Source organism: Arvicola amphibius, chromosome 1 (genome assembly GCF_903992535.2).
Source record: "Arvicola amphibius chromosome 1, mArvAmp1.2, whole genome shotgun sequence".
NCBI lineage: Eukaryota > Metazoa > Chordata > Mammalia > Rodentia > Cricetidae > Arvicola > Arvicola amphibius.
This window is the reverse complement of record NC_052047.1, coordinates 194,787,403-194,812,661: the sequence shown is the minus strand read 5'-3', so window position 1 is coordinate 194,812,661 and position 25,259 is coordinate 194,787,403. Positions and strand designations below refer to the sequence as shown.

General features: G+C 42.5%; 1 protein-coding gene across 4 annotated transcripts in view; it reads right to left on the bottom strand.

Moving 5' to 3' along the window:
- Vti1a (vesicle transport through interaction with t-SNAREs 1A) overlaps positions 1–25,259 on the bottom strand; it is a 321,664-nt gene that overhangs the window by 126,667 nt on the left and 169,738 nt on the right. The window lies entirely within an intron of this gene.

The following is a 25,259-nucleotide window of genomic DNA, read 5'->3' as shown; positions in this document are numbered from 1 at the left end:
CTGTGATGAGATCTGATGCCTTTTTCTAGCATGTAGGCATACATACAGATAGAGTACTCCTACATATAAAGTAAATAATTTTAAAAAAAAGGAAAAAGAAATTCAAGCTCATAGACTTGAAACAACGGCAAATGTGACATGCCACATCTACATTTTTTTTAGTTCCCTAAATTTTCCTGTGGTCATTGGCAGGAACAGCTACCATGCACCTATGATACAGTTAGAGACGCACGCTTTATAAATAGTGTCTTTGCTGACCATTAAGCATCTTCCTGGGCTTAGGAAACAACGGGAAGCAGAAAATAATACTGATTTTTGCATGTTGCAGCTCTACATGTCAGTGTGACATGATGAATGAATTCCTGGAAGGAAGACTTCCTTCCTGTCCTTCCATTTTCCCCACAGAGGTCCTGGGAATCATCCTGGGGATACAGCACTCAAACACATAAAATGAATTGCTTTTACAATTACACAGAATCAATCATAGTGTCCGTCCTCAGCCCTTTTATTTATAGGGCACACACTTGCAAGGGTCTCTAGGTAACACTGCATCTCCTCTTCAGCCTTTTGCATGGTGTATACAATAGTCATTCAATGCTTTCCTGTCTCTGAGTGAGCAAAACTGAGAAGGAAACAGGTACCCACAAATCTAGCAGGACACTTCCTGCAGGACCTGCCTGGCATCTCCAGTGTAGATAAGATCTAGGCTGAGGAGTGCATATCTTGGACAGCATCATGCCTTTTCATTCATGAAAGAATATTTGACAAATTGCATACACTCATCATGAGGCAAACATGAGTGAATCTTTAAAAGAAATTGGATCGGTACTTCAGCAAGGAATGGTTTAAAATATTCCCTATGAAAAGTCATATGTGACCGAAGCTTACATCGTTACAAATATAGCTGGAAGAAAAAGGTGCCTCAAATCTAATTCAGCACAAAATGTTCCATTTGATAAATATATATTTTTAAATTTTCGCCACCATGCTAAGAGCAGTATACTCTCCAGAGGGTACTCATTATTCCTCAGCACAACTGTACTTAACTCTCTTTTTACAACCCTTGTTAAGGATGTGGTTTTCAAAAAATTATTTTTAAAAGTGAAGGACACCAGTTAAGTCTTTTTTAAATTGCCAAGAGGAGACAGGGTTATTTCCCAACATTTGAAAACCCCATTATCAGTCCAGAAGCAGGGGGAAGGTATCCACAACAACCCAGTAGTTAGTATACATCTGGGGCATGTGTGAAGTGCAGAAGTCACACATCTGGGGCACATGTGAGGTGAAGCAGTACACATCTGGGGCACGTGTGAGGTGCAGAAATACACATCTGGGGTGTGTGTGAATGCAGAAGCACACAGTGGAGTCACCTAAGGGCGATTCTGAACCACGAGCTTCATGGACTGCAGGGCAGCGGCTGCACAGGGGATGGGCATGTGCTATTTACCAACAACCTGAATTTTAGATGTGGTGACTGGAACTTTTGGCCACTGAACCTAACATAAGGGAGAAAGCTGAGGGGAGATGGGTGAACATAGACTTCCCAGATCAGTCACTGTCATTTGGACTGTGTTCTTGAGCAATGGGTCTGGTCTTGCACTCTAGACTTAAATGTTGAACTCAGCACTGAAGAATCTTTAGAGTTCCTGACACAGGGAAGGTAGCATGCCACAAAAGACAGTTTTTGCCATTTCTCTTCACTTGAAACTCAAGACGTGAAGGGTTTCTGCTTCCACTATGATGTAGAAAGTGCACAAAGGCACACTTCCCCAGAAACAAGGAAACAGACAAAATAATGGGTGAAGTCTTGGAGGACGGGCAAGAGCAGGAGGTGCAAGAAGCTCCGGTGAATTCTAGAGAGGTTCATGCACTGCCTACAGGAGGGAGTGTGAGTAGGTTTCCTGTGCAGAGTGAGCACTTAGTCTGAGTACTGCCTGTACAGTCAGGAGGGAAAGCAGGCAGGTCACATGACCACGTTGGCTTCTGGGGTGCAGTGCAGTCTAGCTGAGCACTACACTTCAGTCCAAGCTGTATAATCTGATCATTTCCCCTCCAGATCCACATGCACTCAGGAAGAGGCAATGGTGGAAGGCCTGATTACAGGAGCATTCCCACATATTTTCACACATCCTTACAGTGCTTGTGTTCAACACACTATTGGAGGAAGTCTGTCTCAGTGGGGCACACACACATCTGAAGCTGCAGATTGACCCATGCTCAGATTGAAGACTAAGATTTTTGGTTTGTTAGTTTTTAATTTTGAGGCAGAGGCAGGGTATGCAGCTTAAGGCGGCCTCAGACTAAGACATACCCGTTCTCCTCAGTCAGCTCCCGAGGGCTGTGGTTACAGGTTTGCACTGCTATGTGTGGAGAGAGTTTCCACTCTTCCAGTAACATCAGCATAGGCTGGGAGCACAGTGGCCACAGATAAAGCCAGTCCGCTTATCAGATACAGCTCAGCAGCACCCCAGGCTGACTCCCTGCAGACGCTGACTGCACTATAGTCCTAGCACAGCAAGATGTTGTCAGAGCCAAACAAACCCAGCAGTTTATACCTTAGGACCCACACTGCTTCATGTACAAGACACAAATGGCAGGAAAAAAAAAGACAACAATCAAGAGAAAACATCACAGATATAAGCAGACCAAGTGACCCGAGATGGAGGGATTATCCACAGACATACGGGGGAACCAGTGAAAAGACAGGTTTTCAAGACATAACAGAAAACTCTAAGGAGCAAAATACAATTCCAGAATGCAAAGAAATAGTTTCTGAGATGAGTCAAGTATTGATCAAACAGAAGAGCCTTGAGTAGGAAGGAAGAATCTTGAAGATAGGTTAACAGAAATGATCCAAATCAGTGACAGAAGTTAAGAAAAGCACACAGCATCATGTCAATATTGGTTAGATGGTTAGAAGGGGCCTCTAACTACATCATTAGAGATCTCTCCCAAAGAAGAGATTAGAGAAAAAGGAAGGAATAAGAAATACTTGAAAAACAGCCCAAACTTCCCAACTGGGATAGTAAAGGTCAAGGAAATGGAACTAATCAGACAAAGGTGTATTCTATAAAATCAAAACTAGTCCTGGTCAAGTTTCTCAAAACCAAAGGGAAATAAAGGTAGCTAGAGGAAACACACACACACACACACACACACACACACACACACACACACACACACCCTGGAGGTCACCCAGAAGAATGGAGGTTAAATTTTTGTCATAAAAATTGAAGACACTAGACCATTCCAAAGTGTTGAAAGGAAAAAAGTCACCTTAGCAGTCTTCATCTACCAGAAATGTCCTTTAAAAGAAATGTGAGGTGTGTGTGATTTGTGTACATGTATGTGTGTGCATCTGTGTACGTGTGTGTACGTGGCAAGAGCTTTACTTCAATGTCTTCCTCACTTGTTCTCCATCTTATTTTTGACACAAGGTATCTCATTGATCCTGGTATAGTGATATTTTATTTATGTTTTAATAAATAAAGCTTGTCTGAAGATCAGAAGGTAAAACTAAGCCACTAGAGGTCAGGCAGTAGTGGCTCACACCTTTAATCCCAGGATTTGGGAGACAGAGACAGATGGATTTCTGTGAGTTCAAGACCACTCTGAGCTACACAAGATCAATGCAGAAACAGATCCAGGTCGTGGTGGCTCACACCTTTAATCCCAGTACTAGGGAGTCACATGTCTTTAATCCCAGCACTAAAGGAGAATATGAAACAGGAGGAGACAGAGGTCCAGCTCTCAGTCTGCAGTCGCCCAGTATTGGTAGAAGTGAGACTTTTCTAGTGGCTTGGCTGTTTTGCTTTTCTGATCTTCAGCTTGAACCCCAATATCTGTCTCTGGATTTTTATTATTTGTGCTATGCCCTGGGGCTTGCCAGACTAGCTGGCCAGCAAATCCCCGGATCCTCCTGTCTTCAGCTCCCCAGAAGCAAAATGCCCATCTTACCTGGGTGCTGGGGTCTGAACTCAGTCCTTATGTGTATACAGTAAATGCTTCACTACCTGAGACATCTCCCTAGCTCTTAAACAGATTTTTCTCACCTCACCAGAACCTCTCTTCCTTTTTGGAGACAGGGTCATTGTGTAGACCAGTCTGGCCTTGAATTCATAGAGATCTGCCTGCTTCTGCCTTCTCAAATAAACCAATTTTCTGACAACTAAATGAGTAAGAAAATTATCCCCCAGAAGTAAGTTATGGTAATTGTTAGAGAAAGTTCTTTCGGCTGAACACAAGTGGTACCAGACAGAAACAAGGATGTGCAGAAAGAAAGATGAGCTCCAGAGATGGTCCACTGAGACACAAGAATAAAATGCTTTTCCCTTCTAGTCTTCAAAAACAATGGACTGTTGAAAATAAAAATGATAGCATAAAAGCATGTGCAGAGGCAATACATACAAACCCAAACACATGAGATAGAGAAGCAACGAGAAGCACGCAGGTTCTGAACCTGCAGATCTAAAGGACGTGAAACGAAGCTCTATTTGTGCGGATCTCTCTGTCAGCCACTTTCCAGTCACCATCCCCCAGACGGAACAGTATGGTCACACCCAGAGCATACACACCCACGCTGTACCAAGGGTTATAAGCAACACAGAGATGACCCGAAGGAGAGGCGAGGCATATGCAGGTCACATGTGAGCACTGAACCAAAATGAGCATCCATAGGTTGGGTATCTTTTTTTTTTTTTTTTTTTTTTTTTGGTTTTTCGAGACAGGGTTTCTCTGTAGCTTTGGAGCCTGTCCTGGAACTAGTTCTTGTAGACCAGGCTGGTCTCAAACTCACAGAGATCCGCCTGCCTCTGCCTCCCGAGTGCTGGGATTAAAGGCGTGTGCCACCACCGCCCGGCTCTAGGTTGGGTATCCTTGAGAGGTCCTGGAACAAATGTCCATGGATCCCAGAAGCCAAGGGATGCTGCACTGCCTGCTAGCTCTTCGGTTCTGTGTGAAGTCTAACTCAGGGATGGAAGCTGTGGTCCTTATACTTTCTGGTCTAAGACAGAACTGAACAGGCAGACGGGACAATAGCAATTGACGAAGTTAAATAAAGAATTCAGTTTCTCGGTAGCATTAGCCATGTTTCAAGGGTTCAATAGCTACCGGCGCTATCTGAGCTCTCACTGTCCAAAGGAAAGAAGAATTTCACTTCGGGTTAACTTTAGGGAAAACACTTCTCTGAGTCTTAGTTTCCTTTTAAGTAAACTGAGAGTCAGACTGGTTGATGTGGCTCTGAGGACACAACAGCTCTGAACACAAGGCCTGTTTCTTGGTAGAGTATAAAACCACAATACAAGAGTCAAGTCACTGATGCAGAGCGTAGGATGAGGGATGCAGGATGCAAGTCTAGAGAAACAGCCAACCAACCGGTGTGTATGCTCTAGGCTTATGGGTGCCTGTGTGTGTGTGTGTGTGTGTGTGTGTGTGCATGTGTGTATTTTAAGGGAAGTTTGTTTGAACACTCCCTCCACAGCAGCTGAGTGTATGTTCTATTTTGCTTTAGGATGATCACATCTATCATTGAGCAATTAAAAAAAATCATTAGTGTTACTTTTATCAAAGTCATAGTAGCAGAACTTCCCCTTAGTTACTGGTTTCCTGCAGATAATTAACAGACACTATTCCCAGGGCCCAGAGACATCAGTCAGTGGAGCTGTGCTCCCAATAACTATGCACTGGAATGAGCAGGTACTATGTAAATTGAGGTTGTTAAACAAAAGCAACAATGTTAATTACAGCTCCATTCAGAACTAAGAGTGAATGGGCTCTATTCTGTGAGCCCCGACCAGGACAGCAGGAAGGACGCTCCTTCTTCTTGCAATTCAATAAAGAACATAAAAGGCAGGAGATGAGGGCAGAAAACCTGAATGGGAAGCTGTCAAAACATTCCAAAGGCTCACATGTGGAATTCACCCAACGTGTGTTTGCTTAGCGTGTTCAGTGTCATCCAGCTTCCCAGGGTGAATGAGTTACTCATTCTAAAAACAAAAAGAAAAAAAAAAAACCTAACAGAACAAAAAACCCTAAAGTGCTGCAAAAGAACTGACAATTGACTGCAAAGTAATTAGAAAGCCTTTTGAGGAGTCATGATGGGCTGAGTCAATCACTTCCTGGACTCCAGTGAACCCTGAATACATTTCTGCCACTGCTAATATCCTATTCTAACCATCTGCTTGTCCAGGCTAGCAAACATTATCAAACACCACTTTAAGCATTTTTCAACTGATTGGAAACAACAATGAATTAAAAATAAATTTGTCTGTCTGTCTGTCTGTGTGTATGTGTGAGTTTATGTGCGTGAATAGGAATGCACGTCTGAGAAAAGGATGTAGAGATCAGAGGTCAGCCTCCAGAATTAATTCCCGCCTTTCACTTCCTTTGGGGCAGGGTCTCTTCTTTTTGCCAGTGTGTATGGTAGGCTAGTTGGCCCGTGAGCTTGGGGATTTTCCTCATGCCTCCCATCTCACTGAAGGAATGCAGGGATTACAGATGTACACAGCCATTCCTGGCTTTACGTGGATCCTGGAGATGAGTGATTTCCCCACTGAGCTGTCTCCCCAAGTCCTGAGATTTATTTTTTAATGGTAGACTTCACAGCAAAAGACAGACTTTCAGCTACTTTGGAAATGTGCACTACCAGGCAACGTCGAGTCTCCATGTTAACTGGCGGACACGAGCAAGGGCAGAGTAGTAGAAGCTACCACTTCTTCCCTAGCCTACCTGACTCTTTTTTGCTCCCTGTTTGGCTAGAAGGAATTGGAGATTGCGTATCCTGGCTTCTATGTTATTTCCCATCACGTCAGCAAACTCCTCTAGAGACAATGCCATGTATTACCCTTCTTGGTAGGTGTGGTAGGCAATGTAAGGCAGGCCACAGAAGGCAGGCAATATAAGGCGGGCCACAGAGGGTGGGCCACAGAAGGCGGGCCATGGCAGGTGTTCAGGAAATATTTGTTTGCCATATATTGTTCAGGAAATATTGTATGTTGAATATATCCAAGTTGTCTTCTACACACTTATAACAGAATCACAGATATTTTAGAAAAAAAATGTACATTTTAACGTAACTGCAAAGATGAGCACAGGAGGTGCAGATATGGGTGTGTGTGTGTGTGTGTGTGTGTGTGTATGTGTGTGTGTGTGTGTGTGTGTGTGTGTGTGGTGGGGTGGAGATTGCCCTCACAGAGCTACAGCAACAACACAACTCTCTGAGTGCTGGGTTAGTGAGATTTGCAGTTAAAAATAAGGGAAAACATTAAAAGCCTTCTATTCAAAACACATTACAGCATGTGTAGCAAGGCAGTCTGACACAGACAACAAAAGTATTATCAGTGTCCTAAACAAGGCTTTTGCAATGACTTTGGCAACAGAGGGATGGGTCCAGCCACATCTACCCCATCATTCCTATGATTACAGCATGCTATTGATAAATACTAACTTTCTGTCTCCTGAAAAATACAATGAACAGAACATCCTGGAAAAAAATGATTCCTACTTTAACTTTTTGAGGTGAACGTATTTTTGTTCTTTTAAAAAACAAGGAGTGGAATTCAGGTTCTGGCTATGACAAACAATGCAGCTACAAACATAGCTGAGCACATGTCCTTATGGTATGATTAAGCATCCTTTGGATATATACCCAAAAGTGATACTGCTTGGTCTTGAGGAAGGTTGTTTCCTAACTTTCTGAGTAATCGCCACACTGACATCCAAAGGCGCTGTACCAGCTTGCACACCCACCAGCAATGCAGGAATGTTCCCTTTATTCCATAACCTCTCCGGCATAAGTTGTCATCAGCGTTTTTGATCTTGGCCATTCTTACAGGTGTAAGATGGAACTTCAGGGTTGTTTTAATTTGCATTTCTCTGATGACTAAGGATGCTGAACACTTCCTTAAGTTTAGATTCCTCTGTTGAGAGTTCTCTGTTTAGGTCTGTACTCAATTTTTTTTTTATTGGATTATTTGTTCTTTTGATGACCAATTTCTTGAGTTCTTTGTATATTTTGGAGATCAGCCCTCTGTCTGATGTGGGGTTGGTGACGATCTTTTCCCATTCTGTAGGCTGCCGTTTTGCCTCGTTGACCGTGTCCTTTGCTTTACAGAAGCTTTTCAGTTTCAGGAGGCCCCATTTATTAACTGTTTCTCTCAGTGTCTGTGCTGCTGGGGTTATATTTGGGAAGTGGTCTTGTATAGGCAAAAATAACTACAGTTTAGGTTCTTCAGGCTATTCATCACAGCAGGAGAAGGAGCAGGGGTTGGGGGGATGGTTCAGTAAGAAAAGCACTCGTTCTGCAAACACGAGGATGTGTTGTAGCCTCCCAAGAGTGGTGTAAAAAGCTGAGTGTGTGTGTAAGCATACAGCGATTACCCTAACACAGGGAACTGGAGGAAAAAGGAGAAGCCCAGGGGTTTGCTGACAGCCAGTATAGTTAAAATGACAAGTTCCAGGTTCCTTGAGAAATCCTGTCTCAAAAGCTAAGACAAACTAAAAGGAATTGAGGAAAATGGTTTACACGGACCAACCACATATGTCCACGTGTATTGGTGAATGTCTGTCTGAGTATTTGTTCGGCCATCCATGTGTATCTATGTGTATTCGTAAGTATTTGCCTGAGTATTTGCTTCCAGGCCTTCCAGCTATAGGTCTAGTTGAGAACTGCTGGATTAAGTGACTGTAAAATTGTTTACGTAACAGCTATATTATTTTATGTTGTGACAAGCAACACACAGGAGCTCCAGTTTCTCCTGGGCCTCAGCACAGGTTTGGTTACATTCCCAGCCTGAGAAGGTCTGGTAATTCACTGTGGTCACCCTGAGTGCTCCTGACTGACAGCAGCCAAGCACCTTCTCCTGTGATTATTGGCCATTTGCAGGTCTGTGGACAAATGCACAGTAAGGTATTTGTCTACTAAGAAGCTGTGTTGTCGTTTTAGGCTTGAATGGTGAGAATCACACACACACACACGTATTCATTCTAGAGATTAGAGCCTTATCAAACATGTGAGCTGTGAACACTTGCCTTTTGCTGCCTCTTCAGTTTTGCTTTTTTGATATGCAAAAAATCTTTAAGTTAGACAAAGTCCGATTTGTCTAGATTTCCTTTTGCTGTCTGTATTTTTGGTGTCATATGTAAGAACTCACTGCCACCACCAGGCTTCAAAGATTTCTCATTCTGTGTTCTCCTGAGAGTTTTAAAGTTTATTCTTATGCCTTATGTTTCGATCCATGTTGATGTTGCATGTTTTGACCCAAGTTGACATTATGCTGTGGGAAGTCCTTCCGTATATGTGTTGCTTTTATTGGCTAATGAATAAAGCTGTTTCGGCCAGTGGCTTAGCAGAATAAAGCAAGGCGGGAATTCCAAGCAGACAGAGGAGGAAAGAAGGTAGAGTCAGAGAGATGCCATGAAGCCGCCACCGGAGAAGAAAGACACCTGAGCGCTGGTACTGGTAAACCATAAGCCTTGTGGTAAAATATAATAGAAATGGGTTAACTTAAGATGTATGAACTAGCTGGAAATATGCTTGAACTATTGGCCAAACAATATTGCAATTGATATAGTTTCCATGTGATTATTTTGGGTCTGGGTGGCTGGGAAATTAATGAACAGTTTCCGCCTACAACATTACATGTTTTTACCCATATTGATGCTACATAGTTTGATTCATGTGACGTTACATGTTTTGATCCATGTGACATTACATGTTTTGACTCATGTTGACATTACATAATTTGACCCATGTTGATGTTACATGGTTTGAGCTACAGGGCCACAGGTATATTTTTGACCATACAAAGCATTTACAACTCAACTGGGAGTTACCTTTGTATAACATATTATATGTATATATATATACACACTTAAAAACATGTATCCATATTTATCATGCCAAATAATGAGTTGTTAATATTTTCAAAATATACTCTTTACTTTTTACTTCAACTGGACAAATGTTTATATTGATTTAGAAATTAAAATATCACAGAAAGTAAGCAGATATTCAGACAGAAGGAAGAGGAAGAAGCATGTGTATACTAAACAAATGGGAAAGGGTTATCAAGCCTGAAGAAATACAAGACAATGGATATTACAGATAATCCACCTTATGTATTACTGTTGCTGAATTCCAGCACTAAGAAACAAAGCACTGCCGGGCAGTGGTGGCACACGTCTTTAATCCTGGCACTCAGGAGGCAGAGGCAGGCATGGATCTCTGTAAGTTTGAGGCCAGCCTGGTGTACAAGAGCTAGCTTCAGGATAGGCATCAAAGGTACACAGAGAAACCATGTCTCAAAACAACAACAACGAACTACAAAATGAACAAACAAACAAAAAACAAAAGAAGGAAGGAAGGAAGAAAGAAAAAGCGCTGACCTACAGGATGACAAACACTGAAGAACTACCAGCCAGGACATCATGTCAGACAGGAGGAGAGAAAGCTAAAGTGAGAAGACTGACATTGAAGGTGGCTTAGAAATCAGACAAATTATTAGTACTTGAAAATTATAGGGATGCATCACTTTCTTTAGCATCCCAACAAGGTACTATTTCTTCTGAGCACAAGGTAAACAAACACCATACAAGCTATCTCCCCTTAATACTAAATGTCTGCCAGACATCAGCAATCAATCTCAGTGCCCCGGAACTGACTTCCCCTGAGCACAGACGTCCCAGGAACAGGACCTGTTTATTATCCTGGATCTATGGCACCTGGTATCTCTCCTCAGCTGACAACAGGAACTGGGTAATTGCTAAGTTTGTCAGCTCTTCACTCCTTAGCTTCCAAGGAAGATCCTGCTCTTGGATTTCCTGCATCTAAGGCTTCAAAGGTCTGAGAAGGTGAAGTTTGAGGATCACAGTCAAGGGCCTGCTGCTGCGCAGGAGACTCGCCTGTGAGACCTGCAGTTACGAGACATTACTGTAGGTTGACTGAGTCAGGAATCCACAGCAGTGGGAGAACTTTTCATAAATCACATTAAATTCTGAACTGGGCCTCCATTTCTCATCAGTCTTTCGCTCAGGACTCTAATGCAGACATCTCTCCGAGGTTTTGGTACTGTGATACTCAAGAAATCAAGAAATGGGCTGGGAGACAGCTTGGTCAGAAACGTGCCTGCCGTACAAGCACAAGAAGTCGAGTACAGAACGCATGTAAGAGCGCTGTGTAGCACATGCCTGGTAAGCCAGTGCTGGTGCAGCTGCAGAGGTGGAGACAAGCAGGTCCCTAGAGCTCACTTCCCAGCCGTTCTTTCAATCAGTGATTTCTGGGTTCAGACTCAACAAACAGTGCAGGGCAACTGAGGAAGGCACCCAAATCGACTGCTGAGCTTCAGTGTCCATAACATACTGGCAATATATGCACAGAGACAGACACTCAACCCACACACAGACACCCACACATGAAAAATAAATAAAAAAGAAACTAGGAAGCAAGAAATGATTCCATATTGTTTTATTCAAGTTAATTTTCAGAACGAGATTCACGATTCTTAGGTTATCTCATTCAAGGCTACAACCATCTCCCCATCTTCCTAATTAAAAACAGCTTTAGATGGTGTAGGGAATTATTCAGTTTTTATTATTGAACAATGCAAGCCACATAATCCAACACACATTCTTCTTTGGCGCGAGTTCTCAGAAATCTGGATTAGTTTAGTCCTTAGCTGTCCAATGTTCTTCTCTAGGAGTCCTTCCTGCAACCAGCCCACCATCACTCCTGCTACATAACACACACGGTGCTGCACACAGCCAAATCCACACTAACTCCCTTGTACTTACTACGTCACTTCTGTCCATTGTCCTGGATTATTTGTTTGTTTGTTTATGTCTGTGCTGGATATACCCATTGGATTTGTATTATAGGACACTTATTTTGAAGACTACACATCATGCAAAAATCCATCCAAAAAAAAATCAAAATGGCCAGATGGGGGGAAAAAGGAAAAAAAAATACCCTGGGTCCCATCAGTAGGTTTAGAGTGAGACTCAAGAATTTGCATTTTGGGGGCTGAGAAAAATATCAGAGAAACATCACCCTTCACACTAGCCACAAACAGCATAAAATATCTCAGAGTAACTCTAACCAAACAAGTGGAAGGCTTGAATGACAAGAACTTTAAATCTTTGAAGAAAGAAATTGAAGAAGACACCAGAAAGTGGAAAGATCTCCCATGCTCTTGGGTAGGTAGAATTAACATACTAAAAATGGCAATCTTACCAAAAACATCTACTGATTCAATGTAATGCCCACCAAAATCCCAGCAAAATTCTTCAGACCTCAAAAGAACAGTACTGAACTTCATATGGAAAAGCAAAAAACCCAGGATAGCCAAAACAATACTATACAATAAAAGAATTTCTGGAAGCATCACCATCCTTGACTTCAAACTCTACTACAGAGCTATAGTACTGAAAACTGCCTGGTACTGGCATCAAAACAGACAGGAGGACCAATGGAACCAAATCGAAGACCTGGATATTAATCCACACACCTACAAACACCTGATTTTTGACAAAGAAGCAAAAATTATCAAATGAAAAAAGCATATTTAACAAATGGTGCTGGCATAATTGGATATCAACATGTAGAAGAATGAAAATAGATCCATATCTATCACCATGCACAAACTAAAGTCCAAATGGATCAAAGACTTCAACATAAAGCCAGTCACACTCAATCTCACAGAAGAGAAAGTGAGAAATACACTTGAATGCATTGGCACAGGAGACCACTTCCTAAATATAACCCCAGTAGCAAGACACTGAGAGAAACAATTAATAAATGGGACCTCCTGAAACTGAAAAGCTTCTGTAAAGCAAAGGACACGGTCAACAAGACAAAACGACAGCCTACAGAATGGGAAAAGATCTTCACCAACCCCACATCAGACAGAGGCTGATCTCCAAAATATACAAAGAACTCAAGAAATTGGTCATCAAAAGAACAAATAATCCAATAAAAAATGGAGTACAGACCTAAACAAAGAACTCTCAACAGAGGAATCTAAAATGGCTGAAAGACACTTAAGGAAATGTTCAGCATCCTTAGTCATCAGAGAAATGCAAATCAAAACAACTCTGAAGTTCCATCTTACACCTGTAAGAATGGCCAAGATCAAAAACACTGATGACAACTTATGCTGGAGAGGTTGTGGGGTAAAGGGAACACTTCTGCATTGCTGGTGGGAGTGCAAGCTGGTACAGCCCCTTTGGATATCAGTGTGGCAGTTTCTCAGAAAATTAGGAAACAACCTTCCTCAAAACCCAGCAATACCACTTTTGGGTGTGTATCCAAAGGATGTTCAATTGTGCCACAAGGACATGTGCTCAACTATGTTCATAGCAGCATTGTTTGTCATAGCCAGAACCTGGAAACAACCTAAATGCCCCTCAGCCAAAGAATGGATAAGGAAAATGTGGTACATTTACACAATGGAGTACTACAGAGCAGAAAAAAAATAATGACATCTTGAAATTTTCAGTCAAATGGATGGAGCTAGAAAACGTCATTTTGAGTGAGGTAACCCTGACTCAGAAAGACAATTATCATATATACCCACTCTTAAGTGGTTTTTAAACATAAAGCAAAAAAGAAAAGACAAAACAAAACAAAACAAACAAACAAAAGCCTATAAATCACAATCCCAGAGAATCCAGACAACAATGAGGACCCTAAGAGAGGCATATATAGATCTATATGGGAAGTAGAAAAAGACAAGATCTCCTAAGTAAATTTGGAGCATGGGGAACTTGGGAGAGGGTTGAAGGGGAGAGGAGAGGCAGGGAGGAAAGCAGAGAAAAATGTAGAGTTTAATACAAATCAGTAAAACTACACACACACACACACACACACACACACACACACACATATATATTGTCACTGTTTGGGTTGATAAGCTAAGGCTATGAAGCCTGACATGTGTAGTATATTTGCACAAATAAAGTTTTACACACACACGCACGCGGACTGAATAACACTATATGGCAGAATAGTCTTATATTTTAGGCACTGAAAGTCTGGAAAGTTTTTGAGAGTTAAAATTAACAAAATTCCGGCAAGCGAGAAGGCTCAGTGGGAAAAGGCAGTAATGCTAACCCTGACGCCCACATGGTGGGCGAAGAGAACTACCTCCCACAAGCTGTCCTCTGATCTCCTCTCACGCACAGTGCATGGAGGCCGCCTTAACTAGAAATTATTAACAAATTCAAGACAAAGGAAGTAGTGAAAGGGGACAGTGACTTCATGGTCCATGTCTGTGGAATTTAAAGGTTATGTGATCTCAGCATTATGTCTCAAGTTCAGATGTGTGGATGCCAAGAGACCACTGTCCTCTCGACCCTACTCCAGAACGAGACAGAGAACTCGGATTCCCCACAGTTACGCTGCCCTATGACATTAAAGAAGGCCAAGTGAGACTCTATCTGGTTAGAAGCCAGGAGATACAGGCTACAGGGTTCTGTGGCTGGAGAACGTGAGCATCAGCTGACCTCAGAAGGACCGTCACAGGCAGCACAGCTGGAGGCTCTTGGTAAAACCCTAAAGTTTGCTCTCCTTTTGCTTTTTTAGCAAACACTGGGACGCAGGGAGTTTCTAGAACACAGAGCGAAACAACATCACTATTGTTTCTAAATACAACAGAGAGTTTATTAGACTTCATCAGCAAGGCTCCACAGTGAACTTATGGGCATAGTTCTAGGAAGAATTTTTAATTATATTTGACTGGGCTCCATTAGGAGCCACTAAAATCAAGTCTTTTACTGAACTTCTACACAAAAATCTGAACAAGTTGAGATGGGACTTTCAGGGGGAAGAGAAAAAGCCCCCAGCTTTAAATAAGCCCTTGTGGGTAAAAATGAGTTCACTCATTGAACACACATGCAACAGAAGTTTACTGCTGACGGGCTGCCACAAAACACGGTGAGACGCATTTTGCTCTGGGGTTATTTTTACTTAAGTTCTGATGTCTGTTTATTGTCTGTGTCGCTTCTCTGAACCCACAGGAAGGAGATTACTATTAACCTTCCTACAGCCAAGGCACTCAAAGGAGGAGAAGAGGCCAGTGACTCACGCCAGACGGCTGCAGATGGTTGGGGGCCAGTGGCGAACACTACGCTCTCATCACCCGCCAGGGGCTCGAGCACAGGCAGAATTCTGACCTGGCGACCTAGAACTGCATACTGCAAAAACAAAGAAGAGATCAGGAAGCTCAAGAAAGCCTGGGTAACTTCATGCTATAAACCAAATGGACCGAGTACAAGGTACTGTGGGAAAAAGTCCCTTCTACTTGAAAGAAAGAAAAGCAAGGTGGGTTTTCTAAGCACGCCAGCCCCTTGTGCAGCCTGCCCTCAGGCCCAACTGGCCCATTTCCCTAACTTTCTCCTAGTATCAATGCACAAGCCCCAGGCCCCTTTTCGGGATTTTGTGTGTTTGGCTTTAGTGCACACTGACAGGAAGAACACAAGATTCTGAGGCAGAGTGGGTCACTGCTGGCACCACCTTGGGTAAATCCAGGGGGTGGCAGGTTTTGATTTCACCGTTCCAAGTAAACACCACCCAGGCCTACTCTCTGTGTAAATGTCACATCATGGTGATGATTTCCACTTCGTAAGACACAGGCTGCGGCTTTGTGGACCAAAGCCTTCCTTGGACGAAGCAGTTTTGGTTGAGAGAGTTGTTGAGGCAGGTTTGGCTGCACAGCCCAGGGTAGCCTCAAACTCACGTTCTTCACAAGTGCTAGGGTTACAGGTGCTTATTTTAACTCTTTGTTCCTTCGAAAAGAGAAGACAAACTGCCGTTTAAAGCCCATGTGGTTCCCCCATGTTGGACAGCTCCCCTCACTGTATTCAAGCCCTGGACACAGCTAACTTATGCCTTGAAAGGGTGTGATGTGGCTGTGTTGGCATTCCCAGACCGTGACCAGGTAGACCCGAACTCTTGTCTCCCAGGTGAAGAATATATACAGAGCAAGCTGCTCACCTCTTGGGTAGAATGCAGAGAAGAAGGTGCGGGGTCCTGCCACACTCTTTTAGAGCATGCATCCAAGGCTCCTAGCAAGTCCTCCTTCATAAAAATTCCACTTCCTCCCAATAGTGCCACCCTGGAAATCAACCCATCAGCCTTTGGTCATAGGACTTCAACATCCAAGCTGTGGCATCCTTGAGAGACCGATAGCATATACCCAATTTCAAAAGTTATATTATCATTCTCATTTTTATTGTGGAAATCCTTAGTCTCATTCAAAGGGACTGGGATTAACCCTCAGTAGTGTGGCTGTTCCTTTAAGAGAGATGAGGACTGTATCCTTTCCGACCAGTTTAAGACATCAGGATGCTCTATATCAGGGTATGTAGCTAAAACGTCATCTCTAATTGCCCAATAGTCATTAAAGCATCAAGGAAACCAGTGAGAGGACTGCCTGCCCCATCTGACCTTCTGCAGCCCGGGACACAGCCCAGACCCCAGTTGAGAGTGTGAGCTCAGCTAGCCTCGAGTGTTGGCTCAACCGTACAGCAGGACCTAAAACTGCTCAACTCTAAGAAGAGAAACAGTGACCTCATCACATTAAAGAAAAAGACTGGAAAAGCGACCCATTCAGTCCATCAAAGCATTGCCATAGAAACACGTCAGAATAACATGAACTGTAGGTTAGAAGGTTGAGCCTCAAAGACACATAAGAAATATCATCTATGTATCTAACATAAGTCAAACTTCAGTAAACAATAAGTTATTTTAACATGAGAATTCCTCCTGTAAAGGCAGAGAGTATTTCCGTTTGCAGCCCAATTCATAGAGGCATTACTTGAATTTTCTTCATGTGAAATCTCTTGTAGGAGAGTGGGTCTCAAGGTTTTGCACCCTACCACCATTTCCAGAGGGTCAATGAGCCTACAGCAGTCACTAAACTAATAATATACAAGAAATAACACCATGACCCACTTCAAATTAGGGGTACCAGTTCAAATTTGGGGTTGTCTCACCTTGAGAACTCAGAGAATAACACAGAGAATGAAAACTTCCTTTTCTTTATTTTAAATTTTCCACAAACAGAAGCTGGGGAATCTGGCGCGCAGCTCGGCAGTCTAGAGACTGGCTGTGTGTAGCACTCTTTGAATACGAATTAGCAGTGGGTAATGGCAGCATATTTATGAGGCCTCTTGCCGGGTCCTTTCCTCCTGTGAATGCTGTATAATTCATTGCCTGCGCCCTGACCCCAGTGCGCTCCTGTTCTGACAAATCATACTTGATTAAGACAAATCTTTATTAGTTAGCTAGTCAACTTCCCCATTTATCACTGGCAAATCCCATTCTCCTCTTCAGGAGCAAGAAAAGTGATTGAAACCTTCACAAACAACAGCAAAACCACCCCAAACAGCTACATAAGAATGATATATTTCTCACAGACACTGCAGATAAAACTAAAGTTTCAGAGTCTTCGATAGCAATTCAGGAGGTATACAGTATGCACACAGACACAAACCCCTACACATCTCACCCAAGCCAAGAAACTGTTAATTATGTAATCTATTTCGGGGCTTTTATCACGATTAAGCTTTTTGAAAAGCAAAATGTGATGTTCTTAAAAACTGTGTTGCAAAGCCTCAGGGTCAAAGTGCTGAGACCATAAAAGGAAAAAGGCTTCTTAGCACACAGAAAGTTTATGGTCTCCACCAAAAAAGTAATAACAACAACCACAATGTCTAAACCGTAGAATCGAATGTGGTAGACTGAACTCAAGATTATCGTCGGTTCTTTCACCAGGGTGGGGAATGTGCAATCTCAACTGTCTGCTACACCCGCCAATTCCAGTATGGCTCACTCTGAATAACTGGGTGTTTTTATAACAGCTGATTCTCACTTGGGTGTCTAGTGACCCTAGGACTACTCTCAGACCCTAACAAGGAAGCCATCGCTTACAAAGCCATACACCATGCACCGGGACTGCAGCTCAGCATGGAAAATAGTGTCCTGCCAACAAGTTTCAGAAACTCCCCGTCTCACAAAGGTACACTCAGCAAAGGCCATCACCTTAAACACTGCTCAGTGAGAAGGAATGAAATGCTCACGTCAGACTTTCAGTTCTCAAAAGTTTACTCTTGTGCCTCACTCGTAGGAGAAACTTCATTTTTGGCTTTTTCATGTTGTGGGTGTGCAATCTCAAAATCCCTTAAGAACAATGCAGAGACAACATGCCAATATTTCGTAGCATTTCCATGTGCGCTCCTCTATGTTCTACGTTGTTAATAAACAAATCTATTTATTACCGATGGGGGAAGCCCATCTTTGCTCTCAGATTCATCAGTGAACTGCTGGTTACACGCTATGGCACGGATATAGCATTTCACCTTTCTCATGCTCTTATATGTTACATGGGAAGCGTCACTCAAAACATTTTGCATGTGGGTGCTGTCTTCTGTTTGCCAAAACTTCCCATTTAGGAAATGTGGATACACCTTGAGAAATGAGGTCAGAGCTTGGTAGGAGAGACTTCAAAAGAACACCTAGTGCAGTGGGGAATAGTGTGTTGATGGTTTAGAAGCAGGCAGGCTCTGATTAGATCTACGGGCTCAGAAGAGATCGCCTGTGAACCACCCCTCCCCTGCCCACCCGGTCTTTCATCAGGATCTGAGAGCACTGAACAACTTCTGCAAAAGTGCAAATTGCCATGGTCTTTGTGGAAAACTTTTATTTTAGTTGGAGGGTGGGGGTGGGCTGGAGAGTTATCCTCTTTAGAATGGGCCCACAGAAATATGGGAAACATTTTGAGATTGCCTTTAATTTATCCCATGGATTCACTGCCCATTTATTTTGATTTTTTTTCATTTAGAAAAGTTGGTAAGAATAAACTCTTCTAGACAGGCTATGCTACTTGTGTATTGGCAATTCATTTGTATTTTAATAAATAAAGCTTGCCTGAAGATCAGAAAGATAAAGCAGTCAGCTACTTGTCCATGGAAGCCAAACTTAGGTCATAGGAAAAGTTAGCAATCCAAGCCAACAACATGGAGGCATTGTAGAACACTAAGAAGGACAAAGCAAGGTCCACGCACCCAGCAGCTCACGACCAGATGAGATGAAGTGACATGAAACCCACCATTTAAGCAAAGTGTAAACAAGATGCACGTGCTAAGTGGGAGAATGTGTCAAAGCGTTGAATCAGCTAACATGATGGTCCTCTCCATAGATCCGTTCAGCATCCTTGTCCTCAGAACCCACGTCTTGACTCCCTCTCAAGGCTTCTTGCCACACTGAACTAATCTGACTGACAATGATGTTGACATCTTTTGATAGAACTTAGAATTGGAGTGTGACTTATACTCCTCACCACGCCCATCCCCGAAATGAAGGAACCATTGCTCATTCTTTCTTTTGGGAAGCTGTATCACGCTGACCTGAAAGCATAGCCTATGATGGTTTTTTGGATAATATATAGGAGAGGTCACATTTCTAGCAACATTTGCCAGTACAGATGTTGAAAGGCACTTGGGACATACCGATCAAGTGAGATACAAGCCAAAGTGAATGATAAGGATGGTAAGATGTTCTCCAATTATGGAGGTCAACCCCTAAAAACATCTGTTTGTCCATATGTATCCATTCACTTATACATGTATTTATTTATTATTGGTTTTATGTGTGTGTCTATGAGAGTTTATATGTACTGTGTGTATCCAGGTATCCACAGAGGTCAAAAGTGGGCACTAGGTCCCCTGGAATTGTGGCTATAGACACCTGAGTTGCCATGGAGGTGGTGGGAACTGAACTTTAGTCGTCAGCACTTGGCTGCTGAGCCATCTCTCTCTTATTTGTTAATGGTTAATCTTAACTGCCAACCTGAGGAGAATTAGAATCACATGGACCCGGTCACATCCATGCAGGTCTGTCTAGGTTAGTTTGATGGAGAAAGGTAGGACGACTCCAAACATGGGCAGCATCATTCCCAGGGCTGGGGTCTCAGACTAAGGAAGAGAAAAAGCTGGGCCGCATCATCAGTTCCTTTCTGCTTCTTAACCCTGGGTGCAATGACCAGCTGCCTCAGGCTCCTGCTCTCATCATGTCCCTGCCATGATGGCTCATCGCCTGGAACTACAAGTCAGAGTAGACCTTCCAGCTTAAGTTTACTTTTTATGTCTGGGATACTGGCAACATACTGGCAACAAGGGTGGCAGGGTACGGCTATGTGTCTTTCCTTTCTTCATACAGTCTAGCATATAATACACCACACACTTCTCTCAGATGAATGGATAAATACATGAATGGTGGGAGAAAGAGCAAAAGGAATAGAGGAAAGTGGAGAAAAGTGGAAGAAGAGAAACCGACAGTAAAAACTTCCTTGGCTCCAGAGGTTATGGCAGTCAGGATAATTCCAGAACTGGGAGGGATTTGGATGCTCTTTAGTCCGTGAGAACTGGATTAGATCATCTAAAGAAAAGTGATTTTTATAATTGGCCTATCTTATCTTAACTCCTTATTTTATGTCCCATGTCACACATGACACAGAGACAGGAAGTTCAAGATCGTGTAACTGCCGTGGCTACTGCTTACCAGAGTTCACACACGGCCCTGGGGCATGGCTTCTAACAGACCAATCACTTTGCGATGGTGGATAAAATCCTGAAAGGCCAGTGTCTACCAGAGCCTTGGTCTGGACTCTCCATGCTGGCGATGCTCTCTGAAGCTGGCCAGAGACATCAGCTATGTGGCCATGCATGCCCTATGATGAGGGTCGGGGTTAAACCAGGTGGCAGGCAGGGAGGGAATGCACTTTCTCCTCACAGTTCACTTATTTATGACCTTACTGAATTCTGGGAAAGAATTTAAGCAGTGTATATACTTAGCTATGGTAAACCGATCCCTCATTCATTGAAAATATATTAATTGAATGCTTATTACAAACCAGGCATGGGACTATAAAGGAAACGTGACATCAGGTGATCATTTGTGAGCTAATAGGCAAACAATGATTCTTTGAAAAGTGGAGGTTAAAAAAATTTATTGAATAATTTGAGGTCCTTTTCTTATTATGCATTTTTTAACAGAACAGGTTCATGGGCATGTATGTGAATGTATACATCCCTATAAAGACCAACAAATGTCAAATGATTGCAGTGTTTTGCTGTACCACTAAATGAGAGGAAACAAAACTATTCCTTAGTGTAGTATAATTTTGTCATTGTACCAGTATAATCTGATATTCTATTGCAAACACTTAGTAGAGAAACCTAATTCTGCTGCAAATTTTCAGAATGTGTTAAAATTGATGTCAATGTCTCAGTAATTTCGCAGTTTAAAAAACAGTTAGAATGTAATGACTACACTCCACTTGATTAAAGCATTTACAGCTCTAATCAAAAACTGACAGCAAGATCAAAGATGTTAACTTAAATCTCTCCTCTAATTATGTTTAAAATGCCACACCTCAGGCCTGTCTCTCCTCTTCTTTTTCAAACCAAATTCTGCTTAAGAAAGATCTAACACTTCTTAACAGTTCATTACCCAATAAAACTATTCAAAGCTTAAAAGCAATCTACACAATTAGTCAGGACCTCAGGGAGTCCACCGGTAGTCTTTATTACAGGACTTCATATTAAAACACCTTAATTATATTTGTCAAATGGATTTCATTAAAACCCATCGTCACTTTAATTTTCATATTTTGACAGTGCTGGCATAGGCATTATTACCACCTGCCAGGCTAGGAACTACAACAAAATCGTCAAATTCCTTCAAATCCTAAGCAGTTGCTTTTATACCTGACTGATGGTTTTCCTCATGTGGGGGAAGCTGTTGCAATTAGGAGAATTAAAATTTCCCTATGTAAATTCCACCCAGAATACACACACACGTATATGCACACACACACACACACTATATTCATATATATGTATGTATTTATGTTTCTCGCAGGTGCAGGGAAAACAAACCACGCCGTGCCGGGTTGCCAGTGTGCTCTTCACAGAGGATGATGCGCACACTTTGCCGTGCATCTGAATAGCAAAGCCGAAACATCAAACAGAATGTACTATGATTCAATCACATCACAACCATCAGGACTTGAAAGCCAGGACATTTTTTTTACCTCCTATTCATTATGCTGCCATATTTCATAAGATATACGGTGTTCTTGGCCATTCACTTGAGATTTCGATTGTATTTTCATTTGCCACCGCGACATACACCATTGAAATAGCAAATGGAAAAAAGAGTGCATGCATCCTTTCTCTAGCTGTGCAGTGTTTCATGTCAACAGAGATGCAATGTTTACAAGCATTTCCTAATTCAGCTGGTTATGCAACTTTGGAAAAATGGAGGCATGCACGATAAAACGCAAAACATTCCTGTGTTTTTCTCTGAATTTTCTAAGTGTTTGGCAGCATATGAAACACTGGAAAATAATTTTATAATCATCTGCTTTTCAAAATTTTTATGTTCTTTAAGCATTGAACAAAGAATAAGCACAGCAAAAAAAAAATTAAAAGAAAACACAGAACCGACTTGCAAGCTCTAACAAAGGAGATGGCTTCTGGCTTATGTCAACACATGGGGCTCTGTCCAGTGGTCTCCCAAATAATCCTCACCTTGCATTATGAGTACTTTAAGTCACAGTTAACAAATTCAGAAGACATTAAAAAATCATAAATTATCACTGACTTACATGTCTCAAAATTTAATATAAATGAATTAAAAATCATGCTCTAAGAATTAGGTGTACAGAAAATGCATTTAAACACAGCTCCAATGTTACTGTTGCCTGGAAGCCTTCTTTCATGATGAACTCTGATGGCAATTCTTCCCCTTTGGTCACTGATCGATTCATTATCTGGGCCACTGTTGTAGCACATATCCTCAGGCATGGTGTTTCCTCCTTCCCTCTGCACCCAGAGCCTAGCAGAGTGCCCAGTTCTCATGCGCAATGCCTGTCTGTAAAAGAATCACTGCCTGTGTTCCCTAACCTCGCCATAGTATGGGATGTCTCATTAGTCTTCTTCCATATAATGTTTCGTAAATAGTAGGCAATGGAAGTACATGAATGTACACACACACACACACACACACACACACACACACACACGCACGCACGCATTTATATGGTATGTTTGAGTGTACACATATATCTGAAGACACACGAAATTCTATGGATAAAAAATAAAGACCATGAATGAAAGAATGTAAAAATCAGCAACTCCTTAAACTTTTAAAATAAAATGTTACTACAATCTATTTTTGCATGTGTTTTTGTATGTGGATATATGTGTTTGTATGTAAGCACACCCGTGGAGGCCAGAGATCAATGCTACATGATTTTTCAATTGCTCTCCACTTTATTTTTTGGCACAGTGTCTCTCACTGGCTGTCTGATGAGTACAAGGGACCCTCCTGGCTCCACATCTCATGTGCCACAGTGCCTAGCTTTTACTTGAGCTGCGGGCCTGACTCAATCCTCATGCTCTCTACTGCTGAGCCAAACCCCAGGCCCATAAACAATACTACATATAGCCTTGAAACAGATCTTCCCATCTGCCCCACCCTTCGCTGGTTGGCCCTTTAGCAATTCTGCCTTGGAGCAGACATGACACAGGAGAAACTCAAACCCTGTCCAGAAAGTGCCACAGGTGCTAAGAAGCACCTTCCATTACAACTGGTCAACAATATATTTGAAGATATTATTATTAATAATAACACAACACAGGGGTATTTCCCATTAGGAATGTTTGGAATGTTCCTGGAAGATCATTTCAGAAATGAGGCCAGCTGCAGAAACAGAGGCTACAAAACCCTGCTCACACAGAAAGCACCAGGCACATACACGCTCATGAAGACTGCGACACATACCAACTTAGTGCTCAAAGCCTAGGGGGCAATGTTGAGAATTCTTCTGCATTAGTATAGCATACTGGATCAGATTTTGTTCAGTGACACCTGGTTCTGAAGGCCACTCACAAAGATACACAGTTCTTGTTGCTCATTTGTGTGCTTGAGCAAGAGTTGACTGCACACTCAACATGGTGTGTATAACAGATAAAGAACTGTTTATCTGGCTAATCTAGTGTTTCACTCAACCTGAGTGACGAGGGACAGGCGGTGTGTCTGAAGTGACGGGCAGACAGTAGATACTGGAGACCATGTAAGAGTGCTATTTTGCACTATTATGATATTTGCGTGGCAGTGAGGCTGGGGTCATCAGCAGTTGCTTCTGGGAATTTCTTTTGTGTGTCTGTGAGTGCATGCTTGTGCAGATGGTGCAGGTATGCATGTGTGTGCTTGTGGAGGCCAGCGGTCAGTCTCTAATGTTAGTTCTCAGGTGCTGTCCACCTTGTTTCTGAGACTGGCTCTCTCATTGTCCTGGGGCTTGCCCAGTAAGCTAAGTTTGCTGGGCAAAAAGTCCTAGGGTTCAACCTGTCTTAGCTTTCCCAGAGCTGGGATCACAAAAGCACGCCACCCTGCTTGGTTGAAGAACACAACCCCTATATTTTTATTTATTCTTTGAGAACTCATCTATGTATATAATGTGTTTTGATAAGATACACACACACCTCCCAACCCCTTCAGACCTTCCCACCATGTCCCTCCCGTTTCAAGTCTTCTCCTTCCCTTTCCCACTTCCTCTTCCTCCTCTTCATTGATAACCAAATAAGTACAAACCAGTGCTGGAAGAGCAGGGCCACTGGGGCATGGGCCACTTACCAGGGGCCACATCGCAGAGGGGAACTGACTTTACCACCATGGCCTTCAGCTACTGAAAGCCATGTAAGAGCAGGGCTTTGTGAGCCCTAAGGCCCATGACCTCCTTACCCAAAGGTTCTTGGTCAGGCATAGAGTACCAGCCACGATTTCCATCTTTTGGAGTGGAATCCAATGAGTAAAATCCAATGAGAGAGTAGCTGTTTATTCCCATAACACTTGTGACACTATTGTACCAGGCTGTTGATGTCCTCTCTACCCCCGCAACCTGTACAACAGCTTCGGGTACTCTTGGAGATAGCCATTCAGGGAAGAGGCTTCCAGGGTAGTATTAGCCTGGTTTCTCCATGTCCCGTGACCCAAGTGTGTGGTATCTTCAGCAAAAGGATGTTACCAATAGGTTTTCATGGTAACCAAGAGAAATGTTAATTGTCTGTACGGCTTTGGGTGTTTAAGGGATCCCCCAACCAACAATTTGAATGAAAGTATACCACACCTGGTACAGGCACAGGTTATTTTAGAACAAGGGTTCTAGGGAACAAACTCAGGTTTTGCAGATTAAGCAGCAAGC